A 6,454-nucleotide genomic window follows, 5' to 3' on the forward strand; every position below is an offset into this window, starting at 1 on the left:
TTCCCTGCATGAAACTATAATTCTCTATAGTCCCTCAAAATAACATCATGTTCACACTGTAAAGCGTGAGCGGTGTGTCTATTCATTTGTCTCTTATTTCACCGCTTTTATTATGAGGAAGTTGTTTAGTTTAGACCAAAACACAGGGTCCAGCTGCTCCAGAGTCTGAGCAGCTCTCACTCTCTTTTGACAGTTTCAGTGGAGTGGCTTTTTGATTCTCTTCTCTCTTCTTTTCATCTTTTTTTTTCATTAAACATACATCATGTGATGAGACAAGAAAGACAATATCCAATGACCAAATCCACCACAAAGCAAAAGCATAACAAAAACAAAAAAATACACTGAATATATATATATATAATATATATATAATTTATGGTAACTGCAGATACTGTTGGCTCAGTTGCCTAAGAACAGGGTTTTAATCCAGTTTGGGAGCTGTGCTACACCTCATCTCCAGATTTTTTGCAAGAATAATACATTTTAGTTTACTTTTTCAACACTCGCCTTTACAGTCAATAAAACAGTAAAATGATAGTACACTAATACTTTGAAAATTAGGTGCAAAATGAGAAGCTGGGAGGGTTAGACTGACATATCCTGAGATTAAAATGTCAAATTTGCAAAAATAACAACCCAAATTCTGAGAATAAAGGTGAAAATTTATGAGAAAAAATTGCAAAGTACAATTTGATGAGCGGCAGCGTCTGCAGAGTGTGGCTAATTCAACACAGAAAGTAGAAGAAAACTATCTTTCCAAATTTTTCCTCATAAATTTGTACATTTTTCCATATAAATTTACCAATGTAATCTCAGAAATTCTGTGTTTTTCCTCAGAATATTACCCCCCGTCACTCCCGGCTTCATAATTTTTTCCCCCTTTAATGGCCCTAATACACCGTCATCATCTTGAGGTTGGATTTAAATGTTGTCATACTGTCCAGTTGTCCTGAGGGAGGGAGCTCTGGAGCTTAGGTGCATTTCGATGAAGAGTCCGGCTGTGGAGGAGCAGCAGAGAGCCGGAGGTCTGATAACCATGGAGGGGCGAGGATATCGAGGACTTTACATGTGAGAAGAAGAAGCTTGCAGTCAATCTGGACTTTGACAGAGAGCTGGTGGAGTCTGAAGAGAGTGGGGGTGATGTGGTAGGTGAAAGGGCTCCAGGTTATGACCATTCTGGACGGTCTGGAGTCTGGAGGAGTTTCTTTGCTGTGAGAACAGAACTGCAGTGATCCAATTGAGATAAAACTGTGCATTAAGAGCGTAATGCTGCAGAGTGACAGGGAGGAGGGGAGTCTGGCGATGGTACAGAGATGAAAGAAAGCAATGTATAATGTAAATAAAGCGTAAACAAGCCTGTTTAGAACACTGGGAAGAAGAAACTGAAACCCCAAGTAGATTAGAATTTAATCTGGTCCTAAAAAGAGATTATGAACTGGCAGAATATCTGTGTACTGTCAGAGATAGAAAGCAGAGACAGATCCTGAGCAGCTAGAGTCTCAGCAGTCAGCAAAGGACACAAAAACATCATGGCAACCAAAAGAAAACAGAACGTGTGGTCTGTGTTGGACAGGTGGGGCTGAGACGGAGCTGCACTTCCTCCTAAAATGTGAAAAAATTTAATGAAATAAGGAAAAGTCACTTTGACAAGTTCAAATCTGTCACTGGAGAGCTTCATGAGCTCTCCAAATTAAAAGCACTCCTTGGAGAAGGAGACAGGGCAGATTCTGCTGCCCAGTATCAACATGCCACAACACACACACACACACAAACACACACACACAAACACGCACGCACACACACACACACACTGCCATTGACCCAAATGTTGAAACTGTCAGCTTTGGATGGAGGATTTCACTTTAACTTGAGTTGAGTTTCTTTTTTCTTTTTTTTTTTTTTTCCTTTTTTTTATTGGTGAAATTTGCCTGACAACACAGTGGGCGAATAAAGACTCCTTCGTGGGAGACAGGAAAAACAAGAAACAAACAACAACAAAAGGATACAAGTGAAGAGACAAAACAAAACAAAACAAACAGACAATAAAAACAACAACAAACATAATAGTTAACAACATGGAGCAGCTGCGATCACAATGCATTAGGGAGCATCTATAGATGTGTGTGTGTGTGTGTGTGTGTGTGTGTGTGTGTGTGTGTGTGTGTGTGTGTGAGTGCATGTGTGTGTGCATATGTGAGTTTGAGAAAACAGAGGGTATGACATTGTTAATGTGTATTAATAAATTGATATAATAATGTAATAACATTGCTATTGCTATGTCCAATACAGTAGCCTATATCATAATATAATACAATTTATAATGCAACATAAAATATAATGTGATATGTTAATACTGTATAACTGTATAACTTGAGTTGAGTTTTAAACACATGGTTATAACTCATAATCAACGCTAAATGATGATATCAGAAACTTGCGTCCAGAGGTGCTCTCTACTGTCTGGGAGTGTCCAGCAGGCCGAGCTGAGCTGAATTAGCCTGAGTATCAGCCACTGCTGCTCTTCAATCCCTCCACAGTGCATTGAATCAGTAACTCAGGCTGGAGTGCTGTACTTAACCAGTCTGCAGCGCACCACCTCACTGCTCCCCTATAATAGAAGAAGAAAAGTTCACAGGCTGCCAGAGTCAAAGGGAGAAACACTCATTGTAATTCATGAATCTTTTGCAGGGCCCTTGCTTCCACATTATGACCCTATAGAGGCTGAAGAGCGGCCGGTTCAGAGCGCATAGAGAGCCGCCCGCCGCCGGCCCTCTATCTCCTGACCTGCGGCTCCATTATGCAGCTGTGAATGGGCTTACTGGGAGCGTGAACCTCTCCGAGACGCCGCTGTCACAGCCAATTCATGCGGACGTACCTTTATCATGCGCCATATAAACGGATTAATCAGTTGTGAATAACCCGATTTGTGAAAGAACGGCTTCAGCAGTGAGAAGGTGCGCAGCAAACGGTGTTCCTCTGCAACACTGTCATCCAAACACAGCTAAACAACAAACTACTGTCTCTTATTCATCATTTGTTAAAATATGAGTTTATCGTGTCTGTCCGGGTGTTAGGACACACACATCATATTCCTGTGTTGTTGGGAAATGATGAAATGATACATATGACTGAAGCGCTGCAGAGACACACTGCCACCTAGTGTTTCGATATTATAACTGCACAGCAGGGATTAACCAGCAGACACACTGACAAGAGCCGTACAGTCATTTGAGTTTAGGAGTTTGTCTTATTGGTCTGTAATATATTTTATTTACTTTTAAAACACTCAAGGTCACCTTACAGTCAGTAAAACAGGAAAATGACAATACACTGGAGAAGATTTTTAAAAAATGAGGGGCAAAATGGGCAGCTGGGATGGATGGTTGAAGTGAATATGCCCGTCTAAACAGGCGGGTCTTGTACGACGTCGCATTAGGGCTAGTGCAGGGGACATAATCATAAAAACAAACAAAAAAATATAAATAAATAAATAAAATAATAATAATAATAAAACAAACAGGAAAAAAACACCTCTGAATTTCCATGATTGAATTTGTAAATTTGCAAGAAAAAAAATGATAATCTGAAATTAAATTTAATTTATGAGAGAAAAAAAAACTTTCTTTTTGAGAAAGAAAATAGAAAATTCCAACATCATAAAGTCACAAATTTGCAAAAAAAAAAAAAAAAAAAAAACAACCTCAAATTCTGAGATTAAAGTCGTACATATATGAGAAAAAAAAACTTGGAAAAATAGCTTCTTATACTGTCAGATTTACTAACAAGCACATCCTGGTGATTTTAGCCCAGAAGATTTATTTACAACTTATTTGGTTATAAAATATTCAGAACCAGACAACCATTCAGACACCACCATCATCCATCTGTCCCCATTCTCCTTTTCCTTTCCTGACAATATCAAATCACTCTATGTAAAAAGAACAAAAAACAAAAACAAAAAAACAAAAACAAAAACAAAAACATAAAATAAAAACTCTCAGCAAATATATTTAACATAAATATTGGAGACAACAAAAACAGAAGAGAAAATGTGTTGGATTTGTTTTGTCTTTCCTCTCTGTTGGCATGGTCATTTATTATTATTGTTATTATTATTATTATTATTATTATTATTATTAGTAGTAGTAGTAGTAGTAGTAGTAGTAGTATATAAAGTTTCATGGCTCCAGGCCTTTGCTGAACCTTTGCCTCCAAGCTGAAGCTGTCCATTCTTTTTCTTTGTGGTGATTTGGGAAAGGACGCGGTACGTTCAGGGAACCCTGGACATTTGTGCGCCGCAGGTTTTTTCTTTGTTAGAGACAAGAGGCAGGAGGTTAGTGGAAGAAAAAATCATCATTTTGCTTCATTCAAAGACGAGAGTGCCTTTTGTTTTTTCCATGGTCGTCTGCATTACTTAAAGATGAATATCAAGCAAGACTTCCAGGGTTTTGTTGCTACTAAGAGCTGTTTGCTATTAGAGGCAACATCATGTTAAAAAAACAACAACAACAACAACAACAAAAACTTTAAGGGTCTCCAAATATCAGAAACATTTTGCTTTTGTCTCACAAAATGTTATCTTCTCCATGGCCATTTCTTTAAACCACATTCAAATTAATTTGAAGATATTTGAAAAAATTATTCTTTGGAGCGTCATATTTGATTGATATTTCTGTAAAAGACATAAATACTTCATCTTCTCTGGACATCTCACTTTTCTGAACACCTTTTGCTAAATCCTGGCTCACTTATCCTTGGTTTAAAGTTGAAATTGCCCCAAATTAGTATTTACAAGTGTCGTACCAAACATGAATCATATTCAATACTATGGTGTTGTCAGTATTTTTAATCAGGTATCTGTGATCTGCAGAGTACAATATAACTTGGTGCAGCAGAGCAGGATTCAAGATTGATCTGGGCTGCAGGGCTCCTGAAAAACATAAAACATGACAGACTGCAGCTGAAATAAAACTGGATGTTTGGGTATTTAAGACGTCCTCAGACAGACTGTAAATGTAACAGTTCACCTACTGGTTATTGTAACATGTGGTTGACGAGTTTGTACTGCCTCCCCTTTACCTCCCTGCACTTCTTCTGGGGATGTGGCACCGTGTGGACTGATGGTTTACCAAAGGCATTATGCACGCTGGTGGCTCAGCTCCGAAGTCCTTCTGGAGCCTCAGGATGCCGGGGGGCCAGGCGTCTGCCAGGAGGTGGAGCTGCAGGTGGGATGAGGAGGTTTTGTGTCATGTGTGGAGGGTTAGGAGGACCCACACGCAAGAGCATGTGGAATGACAAACACTAGAAATATTCACTAAATGTACCCAGGTTTATGTTTGGACTTATTTCAGGTCATCAGCCAAAATACTCCTCTGCTGCCGACTCTGCAGGACGTTCAGCTCCAAGGCAGGAAGTCCATGATACATGATTTTTCTTTCTCATGTAGTTTATTTTTCCTCCAATCTCCTCTGCCTTATTTGATTGTAATTGATTGCATATTTCAACAAATCTTTTTCAAATTTACATTTTTTTCTTTTGTTTTTGTGAACTGAACATCAGTGTAACCATTGGTTGGTATATATTTTTTATATGTCTTATGGATCCATATCACAGCCATATCACATGAGTGTATGCTGTTTGACTGTTTATGATAAGTTAATGATAGTGATCATCACTTAATTCATTCCAGCTGTGTAACACACAGGTATTCATGGGATGCATTGTGGTCAAGTGCTATATTGTGTTTCTTTCTCTTTTCTATTTACTTTCCATTATTTATTTATTTAGTTTTTTTTTTTGGTTTGACATTCAGTTTGTGTATGTTTACATGCACTGATGTGCTGCCTGGAGAATGCCACGTTTCAAGCCCCCTGAGGGTTTTGCGTCTTTTATAGTTTCTTCTGTATGTAAATCAAAAGGACCTATATGCAATGAAAGAAAAGTCAATTTGTTAAGAGCAAGATGTCTAATTTGTAAAATAAAAATGCCTATTAAAAATACACAAAACTGTCATATTACACAGAATGACTGCATTTGGCTATTAATTCAATAGTGCAATATCCTGGTGTATTTTTGGTGTATAAAGGTATACTTTCTACATACTCTGTTTATTTCTGTATATATCATTGTAATATTATTGTAGGATTAATGCACATATTTTTACACAATGCACATGATTTCTACTGCACATATTTTTATAGTTTTCTATTTCTTATAAACTCACTTATGCTTATGTATATTTTTATCTTGACTGCAACTGACCCAATTTCCCCTCAGGGATCAGTAAAGTATTTCTGATTCTGACTGACAAGTTCTCAATTTCCCAAGTTTGAGATATTAGTGGACAATCATCACTGAATATGAACAAAGTTCAAGTTAGCATGGAGCACAGGAGCCAGCGGTTTACACATTATTGATTTGACCATCACATTATTGCAATCAATTTGAAATCTAT

The sequence above is a fragment of the Myripristis murdjan genome, chromosome 13, assembly GCF_902150065.1.
Source record: "Myripristis murdjan chromosome 13, fMyrMur1.1, whole genome shotgun sequence".
Taxonomy (NCBI): domain Eukaryota; kingdom Metazoa; phylum Chordata; class Actinopteri; order Holocentriformes; family Holocentridae; genus Myripristis; species Myripristis murdjan.